The 17,209-nt window shown below is 47.6% G+C and overlaps 5 non-coding genes across 5 annotated transcripts; all 5 read left to right on the forward strand.

The window, feature by feature from the left end:
• The first annotated feature begins 368 nt into the window (after positions 1-368).
• TRNAT-CGU (transfer RNA threonine (anticodon CGU)) lies at positions 369-441 on the forward strand. Its single transcript has one exon. It is a non-coding gene; the product is annotated as a tRNA-Thr (tRNA).
• A 382-nt stretch (positions 442-823) lies between these two features.
• TRNAT-CGU (transfer RNA threonine (anticodon CGU)) lies at positions 824-896 on the forward strand. The gene has a single exon. It is a non-coding gene; the product is annotated as a tRNA-Thr (tRNA).
• Positions 897-1,278: 382 nt separating this feature from the next.
• On the forward strand, positions 1,279-1,351 carry TRNAT-CGU (transfer RNA threonine (anticodon CGU)). The gene has a single exon. It is a non-coding gene; the product is annotated as a tRNA-Thr (tRNA).
• Positions 1,352-1,733: 382 nt separating this feature from the next.
• Positions 1,734-1,806, forward strand: TRNAT-CGU (transfer RNA threonine (anticodon CGU)). The gene has a single exon. It is a non-coding gene; the product is annotated as a tRNA-Thr (tRNA).
• Positions 1,807-2,188: 382 nt separating this feature from the next.
• On the forward strand, positions 2,189-2,261 carry TRNAT-CGU (transfer RNA threonine (anticodon CGU)). Its single transcript has one exon. It is a non-coding gene; the product is annotated as a tRNA-Thr (tRNA).
• Positions 2,262-17,209: the final 14,948 nt, after the last annotated feature.

Genomic DNA, 17,209 nt, shown 5'->3' on the forward strand with positions numbered 1-17,209 from the left:
CCACTTTTCTTTCTTCTTATTTACATTCCATTGGTTTTCATAACTTCCCCTGTACATTCCTTGGCATTACTGTCTGTTATATCTCATTACTATTGTGTTAAAACACGGAAAAACGAGCCCTTAGGTATACACTTCTTTCCCTTATTTCATTGAACGAGGGTCTCGTACTGGCAGACTTGGTGTGTTTAGGTTGTATAAGAGGGACAATTAATCAGCTGCCCACTCATAATAAGTTCACGTGCTACGTGACGCCAAACATGCGCATAAGAGTGTTTTCACACTCGTTGTTTGGCTTATAGATGGCGCTGACTGTCGCTCCTACTTCTAAACTCACAGATAAACCCAAAAAAGTGGATGGAGGGAGGGCCGCTGTGATAGCTCAGTGGTTAGAGCATCGAACGCGTAATTCGAAGGTCGTAGGTTCGATTCCTGCTCACAGTTGGTAATTTTTTCATCCACTTTTCTTTCTTCTTATTTACATTCCATTGGTTTTCATAACTTCCCCTGTACATTCCTTGGCATTACTGTCTGTTATATCTCATTACTATTGTGTTAAAACACGGAAAAACGAGCCCTTAGGTATACACTTCTTTCCCTTATTTCATTGAACGAGGGTCTCGTACTGGCAGACTTGGTGTGTTTAGGTTGTATAAGAGGGACAATTAATCAGCTGCCCACTCATAATAAGTTCACGTGCTACGTGACGCCAAACATGCGCATAAGAGTGTTTTCACACTCGTTGTTTGGCTTATAGATGGCGCTGACTGTCGCTCCTACTTCTAAATTCGCAGATAAACCCAAAAAAGTGGATGGAGGGAGGGCCGCTGTGATAGCTCAGTGGTTAGAGCATCGAACGCGTAATTCGAAGGTCGTAGGTTCGATTCCTGCTCACAGTTGGTAATTTTTTCATCCACTTTTCTTTCTTCTTATTTACATTCCATTGGTTTTCATAACTTCCCCTGTACATTCCTTGGCATTACTGTCTGTTATATCTCATTACTATTGTGTTAAAACACGGAAAAACGAGCCCTTAGGTATACACTTCTTTCCCTTATTTCATTGAACGAGGGTCTCGTACTGGCAGACTTGGTGTGTTTAGGTTGTATAAGAGGGACAATTAATCAGCTGCCCACTCATAATAAGTTCACGTGCTACGTGACGCCAAACATGCGCATAAGAGTGTTTTCACACTCGTTGTTTGGCTTATAGATGGCGCTGACTGTCGCTCCTACATCTAAATTCACAGATAAACCCAAAAAAGTGGATGGAGGGAGGGCCGCTGTGATAGCTCAGTGGTTAGAGCATCGAACGCGTAATTCGAAGGTCGTAGGTTCGATTCCTGCTCACAGTTGGTAATTTTTTCATCCACTTTTCTTTCTTCTTATTTACATTCCATTGGTTTTCATAACTTCCCCTGTACATTCCTTGGCATTACTGTCTGTTATATCTCATTACTATTGTGTTAAAACACGGAAAAACGAGCCCTTAGGTATACACTTCTTTCCCTTATTTCATTGAACGAGGGTCTCGTACTGGCAGACTTGGTGTGTTTAGGTTGTATAAGAGGGACAATTAATCAGCTGCCCACTCATAATAAGTTCACGTGCTACGTGACGCCAAACATGCGCATAAGAGTGTTTTCACACTCGTTGTTTGGCTTATAGATGGCGCTGACTGTCGCTCCTACTTCTAAATTCACAGATAAACCCAAAAAAGTGGATGGAGGGAGGGCCGCTGTGATAGCTCAGTGGTTAGAGCATCGAACGCGTAATTCGAAGGTCGTAGGTTCGATTCCTGCTCACAGTTGGTAATTTTTTCATCCACTTTTTTTTCTTCTTATTTACATTCCATTGGTTTTCATAACTTCCCCTGTACATTCCTTGGCATTACTGTCTGTTATATCTCATTACTATTGTGTTAAAACACGGAAAAACGAGCCCTTAGGTATACACTTCTTTCCCTTATTTCATTGAACGAGGGTCTCGTACTGGCAGACTTGGTGTGTTTAGGTTGTATAAGAGGGACAATTAATCAGCTGCCCACTCATAATAAGTTCACGTGCTACGTGACGCCAAACATGCGCATAAGAGTGTTTTCACACTCGTTGTTTGGCTTATAGATGGCGCTGACTGTCGCTCCTACTTCTAAATTCACAGATAAACCCAAAAAAGTGGATGGAGGGAGGGCCGCTGTGATAGCTCAGTGGTTAGAGCATCGAACGCGTAATTCGAAGGTCGTAGGTTCGATTCCTGCTCACAGTTGGTAATTTTTTCATCCACTTTTCTTTCTTCTTATTTACATTCCATTGGTTTTCATAACTTCCCCTGTACATTCCTTGGCATTACTGTCTGTTATATCTCATTACTATTGTGTTAAAACACAGAAAAACGAGCCCTTATGTATACACTTCTTTCCCTTATATATATATATATATATATATATATATATATATATATATATATATATATATATATATATATATAATATAGAGAGTATATATAGTCAATCCTGATAAAGGCCCGACTCTATAGGCCGAAACGTTGAAATAAACCACGTTAGGACCGCTCACGCAGGATCTACTTAACTATATATATATATATATATATATATATATATATATATATATGTGTGTGTGTGTGTGGATGTACTAGACAGAGAACAAGAGACAACACCCGGTCCTGGGCCAGCTGTTCTTATTCTGACTTCGTTCTTCTCTTCCTTGCTCTAGGTATCCGCGCGCCGGAGCCCCAGTGTCTTTCTTGGTCATGACACTCGGCCATGACTGCGCGCGCGTGGAGCGGGCGGCAAAGTTTCTGGTGGGCAGGCTTGGCTGCATCGTGGTGGTCAGCCCGGACATTAATGCAAGATGGAGCGACGGTCTGGGGAAAACGTCTCTGGTGGACGGCACTGGCTGCCTCGAGCTGGTCGCTCATTTGGGCGCCACGATGTCTCTTGAAAATGTGCTGTGGACTCAGGCGGCTGGCACTGGCTGCCACGTTGCGGCCGACGCTCTCGGCCATGCTGCGATTTGGTCGGGGTATCTGCCAGAAGTAGATCTGGTGGTCGATACTGGCTGCATCTCGGAGGTCGGCCTCGACCAAGCTGGAACTGGGTGCCGGAGTCTGCCACAAGTCTATCGGAAAGTCAACACTGGCTGCATCGTTGTGGTTTGTCTCGGCCATCCAAAGACTCTCTGTGGGAAGCAGCTAAACATGCACCTGACAGCGCGCTTCGGACGGGCCGCAAAATCAGCGGCTGACGTAAAATGCCGGACGAGGTTTGCCGAAAGAGTATCCCAAAAGACGCGCTAGGGCCTCGGCTGGTGTCGAGAGTAGGTACGCAACTTCTGTGATGTGTGGCAGAAAACATAATTCACGGCCAGTCTTGGCATCTGCGGCAGGACATTCTGTGAAGCTGTCATCGTATTGGCTGCGTCTGTGGGGTCCCTCTCGTGGACGCGATGACTCGCCTTGCGGGGCTGTCGAACACTCTGGTCGGTGACCATTGCTATCTCGTAGCGGTCGCAGCACGCTTAGCAGGCAATTACTTTGGTACAGTCTGGGGCACTGGTCTTCATTGCTGTCGGCGTTCTGGACAGGCTGCGATGCCAATTGCTGAGTCTCGAGAGTGGTCGTGTTGCCTGTTCTCCGACTGGAGGATTGCGATGAGACATTGAGCTGCCACCACACTTGAGCTCGATGTATGGTAGTGGGCGCGTTGACGAAAGGTCCAGCTACCCTGTGCCCCTCTGTATCTCCCCCCACAAAAGAGGACGGGGTGGCCGATGGCTGACACGAATTAGGGTTAGGTACCAGCGACGAGTCTAAAAGCTCATGTGGAGAAGTGGAGTGCTCAGCTAGAGCCTCGAGATGGAACCCTTCTTGAACTCCATCCTCGGTACCGGTCAGGTTGGACTGGGTGGTGGAAGGAAGATTGGAGAGTGTTGGCCGAAGGCAGCTATGAGCTTGGAGCTCCACTCCACCCAGGACTGCCGCTTGAAGCCTTCATACCGGTGCCACGCCGCTGCACCTTCCCGAAGACGGTCTACAGCCACGGTCTATTTCTGAGATTCTGTCAAGGCCTCGCGCATTGCTATCGCGTTGACGGTTGCCACCCAGCTGTCGGCGTCGTTCCGGACCCCGTGGAATTCCGGTAGTTCGCAGACGGCTGGTGATCGTGAGGTGGCAGGTGGCAATGCAGAGATCACCGACGCGAAGCAGTCGAGCTGGCGTGAGAACTCGATCAGAGAAGACCGATGCTCCCTGCGTTGCTCCGGTGTGCTCGCCTCAAGGTCGTATGAGGCAGCTACATCCAACACTGCGTTAATGTCACATAATACTGGCAACATTTTTGGAGCTCACTCGGTGATCAACGCTGTCAGTTTGTTAGCCTCGGTGCGGAACTGTGCGATGGTATGCCGCAGTTCCACGGCACTGTCGCACGAGGCTTAAGAACCGCTTTGGTTGGCGTCCGTGAAGTAAGTGGTTTTAGTAGTACTCACGGTGGTGACACGCACGTCCAAGGAAGCATGAAGAGCGTTGCTTGGCGGCTTATGTGTTGGAAGAGTACCGGACAGGAAATTCAGGCCGTGGGAAGCTCGAACAGCACTCCCAAAGGACAAGAGCCCGTGCGTATTACGGCCGCCAAGTGGTAGCATAGTGTCCATAGGGTGATGCCCTGTTACCACAGAGGAGGCATACACCGTCCACTGATGGTCCGATGGCCAGCTGAAGCGGCGTCCGGGTTCTTGACTCCATCGCCAAAGAAGCGTTGACGGCGTTCCTGGATGGAGAAGCCTGCACTGCTGACGAACCACGAAGACACGTACCGGTGGCTTCCCGCAGAGGGTTCACTTGTCGGCTTGTGCTGACGGCATAATCCATAGCCAAAGACGCGTGGACGGCGTCCCTTGAGAAATGGTACCGGTAACGTGTACTTCAGTCGCCGAGGAGGCCGTAACGCCGTCCCCGAACGGTGGTGGCAGTGGCGGCAGGTGAAATGCTGCCGAGGAGGCCTTGACGCCGTCCTCAAGCGGCGCTTATCGCGGCTGTCCTGGATGACAAAGCCGGGACGTAAGACTTCTTCTTCGTCGGCTGCGCCATTGTGATGTACTAGACAGAGAACAAGATGATTGATTGATTTGTGGGGTTTAACGTCCCAAAACCACCACATGATTATGAGAGACGCCGTAGTGGAGGGCTCCGGAACTTTGGACCACCTGGGGTTCTTTAACGTGCACCCAAATCTGAGCACACGGGCCTCGACATTTCCGCCTCCATCGGAAATGCAGCCGCCGCAGCCGGGATTTGAACCCGCGACCTGCGGGTCAGCAGCCGAGACAGAGAACAAGAGACAACACCCGATCCTGGGCCAGCTGTTCTTATTCTGACTTCGTTCTTTTCTTCTTTGCTCTAGCTATCCGCGCGCCGAAGCCCCAGTGTCTTTCTTCGTCATGACAGTATATATATATATATATATATATATATATATATATCCTCCTGGCTTCCGGGTTGGATTTTGGTCCACGGAATTTCCTGAAACATTCATAACTGGGTGTGTAGATGACGAAGATAAAAAGTGAAGCTTATTATTTCCGTGATGCCTATGCTTTTGGTATGGCGTGATGTCCAACTAATTGGACGCTGAAACTTAATTAAAGCGTTAAGTAGTGGGCCTGAAGCAACACAAAGCAAGGCTACTGAGGAATATTGTGACAAATTCCGGAATAACTGCAAGCTATTATTCAAAATGTAACAAATAATAAAAAACCAACAGAAAAGTGGACCTTAACTTTCGCCGTTTAACTTCTAGAAGATTGCCCTGTTGAACGCCACCATGTTTTCTTCTTTGTTTCGCGATCTCCTGGCGCAATTTCGACAAAACTTCATGGAGGGCGCCAGTAGATGTCCAAAATATTGGACAAGTGGTTTTTGAGGAAGAAAACATGCTGAGATCTTTGTAGTGATGGGGTATTTCATGTCCAATATTTTGGACAAATCCCCATAGCTGGAACTCAGGAGGATATATATATATCTGTGTGTGTGTGTGTGTGTGTGTCTGATGACGCCTGAAACAAAATTCCCCGCATCACTTCCATCTATAAATCAGGTGTGACTCCCCATGCTTTGTAACTATAGATCAATTTCACTAACAAGAATACCGTGAACACTTTTAGAGTGCATTATATTATTAGTAATTATGACACATCTAACCACGAACAAGTTATTACCATGTCAGCATAATTTTTAGCGCGTCCGATTTTGCAAAACTCAGCTATTCAAACTAAAACAAATATTGCCGAAGCGATACACAATGAAACAGACATTCGTGCTCTATCTATGCACTTTCCCAATGGCTTCGACAAGGTCCCCCGTAATTGCGTAAGCATGACACAGAGCATCCTTAACATCATTCTTAATTTCTCTAAATAAATTGCTTAATTTTTGTTCGATTGCTAGTAGTCTCTTTTTGTTAATAACACCTTGTCTTTATTAGTAAAGATAAATTCAGGTGTCCCGCAAAGTAGCTTGTTAGGGTCAATACTATTCTTGATACACATCAATGATATAAATTGCCCATTGTCGTCCCCAATTAAGGTTTTTGTCAACAATTGTGTAGTTTACAGACAAATTGCAAACCATGTTGTTGTGAGTGTGCTGCAGTCTGATATTAACCGAATCACCCACTGATGCTATCAATGGCAAATAAAAAATAATGTCTCAAAAATGAAGTACACACAATATACAAAAAACAACGAAACGTCAGTTATATTTTTACATGATGATTAACGATAGGCTAGTCAATAATGTGAGCACAATAAAATACTTAGGTGTTCTCGCACACAACCTCTCATTGAGTACTCATGTTCAGGCGACAAGCAGTAAGGCTACAAGAGCTGTAGGATTCATTAAACTAAATTGGGACTCTGCTAACCAGTCCACTAAACTTCTCATACCTAACTGTAATTCGCTAGAAAATGACAAACCAGGCTTTTATCTGGAATCCTAGCCAGCAATATCTTATACATAAACTCGAGGTCTTTAAAAACAGAGCAGCCCGCTTTATCACAAGAAAATCATTCCGGGTATATAGCATAACAGCTATTGAAACATTGTTGAAATTACCCACTCTAGAAAAGCGTAGGCTTATCACACTGCTGTCTCATTTCCACAGGCTATATATCAGTTATTTTTTGTTCTTATATTCACAGATTAAACCAGCTCATGAAACATTTCCCACGCCTGAATGTTGTTTACAAATTAAAACCCATGTTTGCCCGTACTAATTTCCTTCAGGACTCACCCTTCTTTTTTGCGATTTAAAATTGGAATAAACGGCCAAGAAATGTTGCAACTGATCGCGATCACGAAACATTTGTTAGCAAATTAAAGGATATGTGCAATGTAGAACTGTAACATTGTGTACCTTTATTTTGTTTAGTCTAAGTTCAATATTACATGAGTTATTGCATACTTAGTTTCATGTCATACCGAGTGCTGCATCGCAATACTATTTCTGCTTTAGTGCGAACTTCTTGAGTTTTTGCATTTACCTTTTTAACTTTTCGTATTCTATGTAAATATTCCTTTGAGAACATGACCCCGCATTATTGTAAATACCCCCCCCCCTATGTAAAGCGCTCCTAGGCCCTTAAGTTATGAGAATAAATAAATAGATATATAATTAGGGATACGGCACATGACGGTGACAACAACGTCAAGAATCCGTCTAGAATTACCCATATCATCGCTATTGGGAAAAAATGAATTCAGGATAGATCTAAACAAAAAAGTATATAATAAATAAACAAAATCTCACGTTGGGCAGAGCCTCCTAAATTTTCTATTTAGGGGGTCCTAGCACTCAACAGGGTAGGATTATTTACTAGTAAACATTGTGATCATATTTCTGTAAACACAAATTACGAAACAATGTATCAAAAAATGTTCTATAAAAAGCTGCAAACCACTCTTGCATGACAAATAATAGTCTGAGTCACCGCATCCTTAAAAGGACTCCCTAAAGAATATCTATTTCGGCAAAAATTGGTGGTTCTGCGCAGAAAAGACGTTCTTGCTTCGGCTGTAGCTGAGTGGAGGCGATGAAAACCTTTGTCAGCGTAAGAATAACGGGCATTATTCAATAAATTCACCGCATCCTAGTGGGCCCTTTATGATGTACATAGGTCAAGCTCAAATATCAGCTGCATGAAAGACAGTTCAATTTTCAGCAAAACATAAGTACCAAAAAAAGACAGATGAAAACCTCCCACAATCTCTTCAACAATATCCTCATTTCAAAGCCATTTATTTACTTATCTCAACGCAATGGCCGTCCACTGAGCGTCAAATTTGGGAGTGACAATGGTGCTTGACTCTGCAACCACTAATCCAGATCACATCGCCACCTAGGAAATTGGATTAGATCTATTAAGAATCGTAATCCGCCACTGACACCACCTGAACCGCGCTGGGGATAGCCCAGCTATTCCCAGCGCGGATCACAACATCCTTCCTGTCCCTGTGGATTCCCCCAGCCATCCTACACCAATGGGATGCCATCCTTGCATTATATATAGTCCTCACTGTCAAATAAGACGCGTTGTGCCGCACCGTCAACCTCATTTTACATCAAACATGAATGCCCCGACTCCACGAGTTCTAGTTCTGCTCGCAAAGAAAGGAACGCTTCGGAAAACCATGAGAGCACGTACTTCAGAGTACGTCTGCAAAATCACCCCAATACCAGCTCTAAGGCTGTCGTCCCCAGCCCGTCGCGCTTAAGCCATCACCTGCTAGTGGGGAGAAGGCGTGTGCAAACAAAACTCATTTCCTACCTCCCGCGACCCCTATGTCTCTAAACAAGCAGTAAATCAAAGTAATTCAAATAGTTTAACAATCAAAGCTTACACTTCCTGCTTCTCCTCAGCCACAGCGTCGATGCTATCCCCCTGCTTTCCTCAAGCCTCGTCCCGATCTTCCCTCCCTCCCTGCACTTGTTCTGTCACACTTCCCTGCCCCTTCTCCTTCCCAAAACTACTATGAAAAGCACATGCACGCTGCATCCTATCACGGCGTGCTTCTCTAGTCCCGCGTCCCTCTTTGATTCCCCCCCAGCACACTCCCCTTTTCGCACCTCACTCTATTTGTAACGTACGCGATATCATCCTTCAAATTCTAGTTTGCTTTTGTATTCTTTCCGTTTGGCCATCCTGATGTGGCTGATCCCTCTTTTCCCTACGTGCGGCGTATTCACCCTCCGGCCCATTGACTGCACCAGTTCCTCTCTGACGCGATGCAGCCCGACCCGAATCCCTTGCCAGCCCCGCTTCCCAAATCTAGCGCCCCTTAACTCTGAATGGAGGGATGTCAGGGGAATGGAGGAGTAGGCACGATAAGTGCAAACAACACAGAAGTAGAGGGGTACACTCTGTCGGGTGGTTGAATGAGGAAAGGCGGAAAGGAGCAGGGGCGCATCGCGTGCTCTGTATGGACTGCTCGCGCGTGGCGCATTGAAGAGACCCGTGTACGTCGGCTTCATATGAGGCGTCCCCACAACATCGCGTGGATGCACGGGTACAGCGCTGAGGTGGAAAACAACTGGTGCAGAAAAAATGTTACCAACAATTTTTAACTTTGGGATAATTTTGGCCACGTTTAGCATAGGCTCGAAGCCCACAATTTCTTCAATTTCGCCAGGGAGCTAATTCTAAGTGATAAAACTAATTTGAAACGAAATAATGAAGCAACATGCGCTTTTTTACCGTTTCACTCAGACTCTTTAAAATATTATTCATAATCTTCTGCGACATTAAAACGCAGAACATGTTGAACACTGTACGTACATTGTGCACCATGTCCCGTCTCAGAGAAATGTCATAAAGGTTTGCGTGATGTGTACTGAATGCATAATAACGTGCCTTCCGTCTAGCGTATACTTCTGATCGCAGAGCTATACCGAAGCGGTAGCGGTGCATTGAAGCAGGGCAGTGCATGGGCCCGGGCCGGCCCGAAAGCCTGGGCCCGGCCAAACCTGCGGGCTGGGATGGCTAAGGAATTGTTAGATAGGGCCCGGGTTGGGCTTGCGCCTGTGAACTGGGCCTGATTCAGGCTTAAATGAGGCCCGGGTCTCATATCTATCGGTGTATCGGCACGTGTATCCGGTTTTACTTTCAGTAATGTCAAAAGTTGGGTGATTCGGTAATAGTTTATGATAACATATGAAGCAGTGCATGACGACAGGCACAAAAGGAACAATAGGGACACCGCTACACTCTCAGCTAGTTTATTTGACAGAAGAACATAGTTCTTATACAACATGACGGTGTACCATGTGCTACAATGACGTTCAGGCTGCAGCATATTTTCTAAAAAGTACACTCCGCAATTGATTAAAGTTATCGATGCTAGGCTAATACAGTTCTTTTTTTTGTGATGTGGAAGGCCTCTATAACTTTCCTGGTCACATGATCTCTGTGACTGGACAGTATTTCAATCTCAGAGAACAGCGGGGAACAGCCACACTGTGAACATTGCCACCTTATGTGTGAGTAAGCATTATTAGACAATGGTCTCTTGTGCTTTGTCAACCTAATATTTGGGCACCAGCCGATTTGGCCGATGACAAGAGCAAACAGTATACTACCGCAGTTCTGCACTCAACAAACGAAAAAAAAAACCGGCTTGGCAAAGCACCGAAAACTATCCTTTTTTGTATATCGGTGCTCTGTCGGTGCTCTGTGAAGGCTACAGCATATTTTAATGGTATATTTTAAGACCACTAAATTACTGGCCGATCCCACATAGTGCACATGAGCCGCAGAAAGAGGTCAACAAGAAGAAGAAAAATAAGACCGACCTACTACACAAAAACTATAAGTGTTTATGCCATAGTGGGTAATCAGCAAGTGTGTTTGTAGCAGTTACCCAAAGAGCTTAGAAAAAGCTCTGAAAGGCCGCTCTTCTAGCTCTCGCTGTGACTGTGCTGCACGTTCCTCGCAGCGGGCCTGTCTGTTTTCACACCCGTTTGTGTTTCTCATCTTTGTCCCCGCGTGCTTGGGCAAAATTCTAGATGAAGCAGAACGCGGGCAGTGCCACAGGTGACTGACGCTATATATCTTCCTAGGAATGGTCAGAATAGACATTCGCAAACCTAACCAGAGAGGGTTATGAAAGAGCTGACATCAGACTACTGCAAAGAAGTAATGTCAGGGTCCTAGCAGGAATCGAATCCCAGCATTTTGCGTGGTAATCGAGTATTTTACCACAGAGCCACGCGAGGTCTCGGAACGGCTTTTTAGATAGAGAGTAATGTTTGTAAAAAGTCAAGTGTGGTTGCAGTGCTGGCTATGAAATTTTCAAAGTAAACATTACATGCGTACTCCCAAGGTGCAGCTGTCACGTTGGGTTTGCGTCAATTGTGCTTAAGTGACATCCAATGAGCTTTATTTATGTAGCAGTGTCCAGGACTACCATTCTCGCAAGCACAAGTGCGACATATAAGCTAACCACTTTTTGTGTTACTAATATACATGTTGCTGTTAATATCGTTACGCAACTGTAAACAACTTGTTATATCAACAATATTCGACTGCTCAACATAGTGCTACCTGTAGGCTGCCACAAACCATAGTGCGAATGCGCGTGTGCGCCCGACGAGGAAGATGAGGCTCGCTGGCTGCTCGAGCTCGGAGCCAGACTGGCCAGTGCTGCAACCGCTCTTGCAAATATATTTTTCGAATATATTCGCAATAATTTGTCTCGTTACTCACGTAACATATTTGGTGGAGGTGGAACGATCCCCGTCCTCACCACGCAGCTCCGCAGTGGCCGCATCCTCCAGCTTTCCGCCATGGCTTCCAGTGACAACGCGTCCGCTTCATCATCTGCGGCTTCTCCGACAACCTTTGTCGCCGTCCAAACACCACGTGATCCCGGGACATTTTCTGCGCAACCTGGCCTCGACGTCGACAAATGGCTTCGCCTTTATGAACGGGTCAGTCAAACTCACCGTTGGGACCCTACCATGATGCTCGCTAATGTTCTCTTCTACTTGGACGGAACCCCGCGTGTCTGGTACGAGACAAATGAGTCCGAACTCACCAGCTGGGACACGTTCAAGGAGAAGCTACGTGACATCTTTGGGGACCCGACCGGTCGCCACGCAGCTGCACGACAGGAGCTGGCTACCCGTGTCCAGTCGCCAACTGAATCGTATGTGTCATACATCCAAGAAGTTCTCGCTCTTTGCCGAAAAGTGGACGAGGCGATGTCTGAGGCTGAAAAGGTTGGACACGTTTTGAAGGGGATCGCGGACGACGCCTTCAATTTGCTGGTGTACACTAACGTCTCGACCATCGACCGTGTAATTCAAGAATGCCGCCGTTTCGAAACAGCAAAAAGCCGTCGGGTGCGCCCTCCTTTTTCTCGGTTGCCAAACACGGCGGCTACGTCCACCTGCTCCGATTCTACCGTCACACCGCCCTTTGAGCAGAGTGTAACGCGTATCGTTCGACGGGAACTTGAAGCAGCAAGTCCAGCGCCGCTTCAGCCCACTTCTTTCGAACATACGATACCGACAACCCCCGCGATCTCCGTTATTCAGGCGGTCGTACGACAAGAATTCGCCAACCGCGGGTTCCCTGATGCTTGCCCCATCTCTTGCCCCTCCTCCAGACCAATTCCCACTAATGCACCTCGACGTGACCCATTTGTTGCTCCACGATCTCGCAACCCGGCGGAATGGCGAACTCCTGACGACAAACCGATCTGCTTCCGGTGCCACCGCGTTGGACATGTCTCTCGCTACTGCCGTGCCTCCTGGACGCCGCCACATAGGAGCCAGTTTTTCGCACCTTATAGCCCATATGAAGATCTTCGCCGGTATTCGTCCAGCCGTACCGCCCCTGCTTTCGACACGTCTAACAGCCGCCTTCCTGCTCGTTCTCCGTCCCCTCAACGCCGTCGTTCCCCGTCGCCCAACCACTTACCGATCTTTTGAAGAAAGGCGTTCCATTTTCGTGGGGGTCCACTCAAGCTGCCGCCTTCTCTCACCTCATAACACTTTTGACGACGCCCCCTATCCTCGCCCACTTTGACCCATCTGCCCGAACTGAGGTCCGAACTGATGCCAGTGGTCACGGTATCGGAGCCGTTCTCGCCCAATGCCAACAGGGACACGACCGCGTTATCGCGTATGCTAGCCGCCTCCTTACACCTGCAGAGCGTAACTATTCGATCACGGAGCGAGAATGCCTTGCTCTTGTCTGGGCGGTCTCAAAATTCCGTCCATATTTATATGGCACTCACTTTTCCGTCGTCACCGACCACCACGCGCTCTGCTGGCTTTCATCCTTAAGAGATCCTACAGGTCGACTTGGTCGCTGGGCTCTGCGACTGCAAGAATACACCTTTTCTGTGATATACAAGTCTGGACGCCTGCACCAGGACGCCGATTGCCTTTCTCGCTATCCAGTTGACCCATCGGCCACCATACCTGACAACGACGCCTGCGTGTGCTCCGTTTCTCAACTGAACCACATAGCCGACGAGCAACGCCGTGATGCAGCCCTACGAGCTATCATTGAGCGCCTCGACTCCTCCCCATCGAACCGATCCTATCGCTCGTTCGTACTCCAGAATGGCACATTATACCGGCATAACTTCCATCCCGACGGCCCATCTCTGCTGCTTGCCATACCCAAACACCTCCGCTTGGCTGTACTCCACGAACTTCATGACGTTCCTACTGCCGGTCACCTGGGTGTGTCCCGCACATACGACCGGATTCGCCGTCGCTTCTATTGGCCAGGTCTGGCACGGTCCGTCAGAAGATACGTCGCGGCGTGTGAGGAATGTCAGCGCCGCAAAACACCATCGACGCTTCCGGCTGGGCGCCTTCAACCACTCGATATTTCTACGGAACCTTTCTTTCGCGTCGGCTTGGACTTACTCGGCCCTTTTCCTCTGTCTTCTGCTGGCAACAGGTGGATAGCTGTGGCCACAGACTACGCCACACGCTACGCAATCACACGCGCCCTTCCAACAAGTTGCGCCACTGACGTCGCCGATTTTCTTCTACACGACGTGATCTTGCAACATGGTGCTCCACGCCAGCTGCTCACGGACCGAGGCCGCACATTTCTATCGAAAGTCATAGCGGACATCCTACGCTCTTGTGCAACACGCCACAAGCTCACTACGTCGTACCATCCGCAAACAAATGGCCTCACAGAACGCCTGAACCGAACCCTAACTGACATGCTTGCAAAGTACGTTTCCTCAGATCACTCTGACTGGGACATCGCTTTACCATACGTGACATTTGCCTACAATTCTTCGCGCCACGACACGGCTGGTTACTCCCCTTTTTTCTTGCTGTTCGGCCGCGAACCCACATTACCCCTCGATACGACGATTCCGTTACCAGCAGCTCCAACTTCACAATATGCTCTGGACGCCATCAGCCGGGCCGCCCACGCACGCGAAACCGCTCGTGCTCGCCTTCTGACCTCCCAAGCAAACCAACGGCGTCGGTACGACCAACGACACCGCGATGTGCACTTTTCGCCCGGTTCGTTGGTTCTGCTGTGGTCTCCGACCAGGCACGTTGGCCTGTCTGACAAGCTGCTCTCTCGGTACACAGGGCCCTACAGAGTGCTTCGTGAGGTGACTCCCGTCACTTATGAAATCACTCCTGCTGCCTCGCCGTCTTCATCCACCCCTAGGGCCACCGACATCGTACACGTCGCACGCCTGAAGCAGTACCACTCGCCCAATGATCTTGACATCTAGATGCGCCGAGACGGCGCCTTTGCCGACGGGGGTTATGCTACCTGTAGGCTGCCACAAACCATAGTGCGAATGCGCGTGTGCGCCCGACGAGGAAGATGAGGCTCGCTGGCTGCTCGAGCTCGGAGCCAGACTGGCCAGTGCTGCAACCGCTCTTGCAAATATATTTTTCGAATATATTCGCAATACTTTGTCTCGTTACTCACGTAACAATATGACTGTGCGTACAATTTTTCAATATATCTTTCACATCAATTCAAAACGTTTTACTAAATGAAAAATTGGCCCCGTATGTGCATGTAATCTGCAAGTGTCGTCGAAAGACGAAAATCTTCCGTGTGGAGAGAGTGAACAAAACAGTTATTTGATGTTCTGCGCAAGAATTTCTGCGAATGCTATTCCGGAGGAGCTGCGGTAGAGTGCCTCGAGCGTGCAGCGGAGGCGAACGAGCACATCAAGTCACGTCACACATGAGACATTAGCGCCATCTGGCAGTCTTTTTTGGTAAAAAAAGCGCGTGACCCTGAGACGGGTGTGCGCGCCCGTCTAATAGGTGATAAGGTGTAGAACGCAAGGCGATAGGTGGGTGCCACCACCATCTCGTCTTAGCTAAGCGTTGGAAACAATCGCTTCTGTGTGCAAGCGTTGCATGGTCAGCGCAGCGTGATAAGCGCTACGGTCCTTAGATTTACCTATCTATGCATTTTTTAGTAAAAAGCGAACATGCAGAATATATACGTGTTGTTATGGTGCCTCAGATATGCGCAACAATTGCTTTTTAATTGACAATGGCACACGTATGAACGCTTATTCTTGAGCAACATTGGTGGGTGCTGCGGATGGGGTCGGTCGTTCTGGGTAACGGCTGTTGCTAATCAGAGTACCCGGTTCGCGGTAACGATGGACAAATAGACAAATGCACAAACAGACAGACATACAGATAGACAAAATTTTTTGCGTGGAAGGTCCCCAAAAAATACTATCGTCTTTAAAATCACGACACAGTCACCTTCCCTCCGCATGCTTCACGTAACGCTGATTCCAGAGCACATGGGCTCTGCGAATCTTTTTCGTTACCTTCAAGCTTTTCTTCCGCACCATATTTGCCGCTTTTCCTATCTTTGACACACCTCACTTTCCTCCATTGTAGCTGCCACGAGCTGCAAGTCTGCAACCACTATCATGAGCTACACACAGCCAGACTCCCCCCCCCCCCTCGATCGCACCAAGGCCTTCAGTCACCGGCAACCCGTGCTCCAGCTTCTGGTCCCCGAGGGAGATAGCACTCCAGACAATCTGCACAGTGCGTACTGCGGGTACAGGTACGCCAATGATACCGCACCGGCTGGTTAACTTCTGTGCCTTCTCTGACAGTTTTTTGGAAGCCTCTTTGAGACCTCGTACTCAAACATGAAAGGCTGTCACGTGAAGACAAAGAGATATGCATCGTCAGCGAACATTGAGTACGGTGGCTCACTCGCTACAAGAACCCTCTTGTTCAACGCGCGAAAACATTGTGTAGTCTGGGAACATTTGCCTACTGAGGAGTCGACATGAAAGCTCTACGAAAAGCATCTCAACTTGGTGTTGTCCTGCCAGAAGCAGCTAGAGCGTGTTTTTTATTTCATCGTGCAATAAATGAAGTAGGTGAAGCGTACAGACACGAATGTACAACAGTGAACAACGTTTATTGGGAGCGAGGCTTTTTATAGCCTCTGAAGGGTATGCGCACACAACGTGCGCAGTGGCAGTGACATGTGCAAATGACGAAGCATCAGTATGCAAGAGACTTCTACTTCCATTCAACAGCCGCAGCTCATATGCACTTTGTATATGCTCGGAGAATAGATGTCTGCCATTTTTTCCACTTCATTAGGTTATTATATTTTATAGTCGTTCTTTTAAATGCCAAAATAAGAGAGCGTGGTTAGGGCTGCGTACTTGAGAGAGCCCACTATGACTCCAATTTTAATTTATATTGCCCTAAAATTATTTTACAAAAGCTTTACAGGCGTAATTACCTAAAAATATAAACAGAACCAGCCAAAGTGTTCACCTTCAAAACAAATTCTAAGAACACTCTTTACAAGTTATCTTGTGTGCTGCCGATATCTACGCAATCACCGACGAATGTACAGTGCTTCGTTCGCGCTAAAAGCATATATGGCTGAAATGGGCCGGGCTAGACCGGCCCCATCCCTTTTGGGCCTGGGCCGGTTACAGGCCGTATTAAAAAAACCCGAGGCCATGCTCGGGTGGGCCAGAGGATGAATTTTTTGGGCCGGATCAGGCCCGGGTCGGAATAATCAGCCCATGGAGGGCTCTACCTGGTCCAACATTTTGACATCCACAGTGAAGGTGCGAACAGATTTAGCATTTCTTCTTTGTTTATTTTTTATTTATTTCTCGCTGCAGGCTAA

The sequence above is a fragment of the Rhipicephalus microplus genome, chromosome 7, assembly GCF_043290135.1.
Source record: "Rhipicephalus microplus isolate Deutch F79 chromosome 7, USDA_Rmic, whole genome shotgun sequence".
NCBI classification, from domain to species: Eukaryota; Metazoa; Arthropoda; class Arachnida; order Ixodida; family Ixodidae; genus Rhipicephalus; species Rhipicephalus microplus.